The sequence below is a fragment of the Mastomys coucha genome, unplaced genomic scaffold, assembly GCF_008632895.1.
Source record: "Mastomys coucha isolate ucsf_1 unplaced genomic scaffold, UCSF_Mcou_1 pScaffold21, whole genome shotgun sequence".
Taxonomy (NCBI): domain Eukaryota; kingdom Metazoa; phylum Chordata; class Mammalia; order Rodentia; family Muridae; genus Mastomys; species Mastomys coucha.
The window spans coordinates 135,863,187-135,864,555 of record NW_022196904.1 but is presented as its reverse complement, the minus strand read 5'-3'; the positions used below and the strand labels follow the sequence as shown (position 1 = coordinate 135,864,555).

Sequence of the window (1,369 nt, the reverse complement as noted above, 5' to 3'; positions counted from 1 at the left end):
TTTTTTGTGGCTCTCTTGAGTCCGTTTTACAGATAAAGAAACTGAGGCCTAGAAGAACAACATAAAGGGGGCGGGGTGCGCCCCTGGTGAGCACAGGGTTCCCTATCCCACACATCCACAAGCCTGCGATCCCTGGGTCGGACTTGGCCGAGCCGTCCACCCCCACCCCCACCCCCCCCCCAGGACCCTCCCGCGCTTGGGGATCTCCGACCAGATCCTCGCAGCGCTGCTCCGCTCCTTGGACTAGAGAGAGCGCTCGGGGTTGTCACTTTAAATTCAAGAAGGAGCAGGCGAGCGGGCGGGCGAGCGCGAGGGAGCGCGCGGCGGGCTCCTGGGAGCGTGCCCGGACTGCGGCGCTGCTCCATTCGGCCGCCGGGCCCCACGGAGCCCCCATCCGTGAGGCGAGGCTCCAGCACTAGACGAGCGCCCCGCTACACTGCAGGGGTGGCGTAGCAGCCGGCAGCCCGGCGCCCGTGCGAGCCAACTGCGGGAGGCCGGCGTGGGAGCAGAAATAGAACCGGGAGTCCGACCCGCGTCCCCTCCCGCGGAACCCGGGGTGAGTAGGCACCCCGGCCCACCCACAGAGCGCGGCAGGCACAAGCGCCCTGGGCATAGACCGACGGACGCACGTAGTCCCTCTCCTTGCGCCCGAAACCCGGGGCCCCTCACACTCCGTGCGTCTGCACCCCCGCGCCGCGCTGGCACACCAACGCGGGGCACAGAGCACGCCCGGCGCCCTCCCCGGGGCCCAGCTACTCCGCGCACTGCGCATCGCCTAGCGCCAGCTCGCCCGGCCCCCGTGTGCACACACGCGGTGGTTTGCCGGCTGTTTACACACCTCCCCTGAGCCCGCACACCGCACACACCCCTCGCCTTCACACTCAATCAACACCTTGGCTATCCTAACTGCCCCTGACCTGGTCTTACATCCCGTTGGGGGGTCCCTGGTCAGCCCACCCCCCACCCCCCACCAACTTCCAGTCCCCAGATATGCCGTGGGGTGTGAAGATCTGCATTGTAGGGGGCGCGTCGCATCTCTTCTCCAGGAGGCCTGCGGGAAGGACCCAAGGGTTCCTTGATCCTCACTTGAAGCTGTATATAGATGGGGAGCTGAGCATGGGGGCAGTAAATGGCACTGTAGGCGAAAGAGTCCTGTGCCTTTCTCTTTGGTGGGTATGGTGCTGCTAAGGGACTATCTCACCTTACATGATGGGGTCTTCTAGAGAAGACCCTGGGAAACTTGTCAGCAGTAGTCCTTATGAGAAACTGAGAAAGTAAACCTGAGGCTCTGCAAGGGAAGGAGACCCATCTTGGTGTTGAGGCCAGGACAATTACAATTATAACCCCGCCTCACCCCCACCCCCGCCTC

The 1,369-nt window shown here is 64.3% G+C and overlaps 1 protein-coding gene across 3 annotated transcripts in view; it reads left to right on the top strand.

Moving 5' to 3' along the window:
- Positions 1-28: 28 nt before the first annotated feature.
- Positions 29-1,369, top strand: part of Syt12 (synaptotagmin 12) — a 34,242-nt gene continuing 32,901 nt past the window's right edge. The window contains exon 1 of one of the 3 annotated variants that reach the window (XM_031389181.1): positions 29-556. The gene's annotated coding sequence lies outside the window, so the exon portion shown is untranslated. The remainder of the gene's footprint in view (positions 557-1,369) is intronic. The other 2 variants (XM_031389182.1, XM_031389183.1) reach the window with 2 other exon arrangements.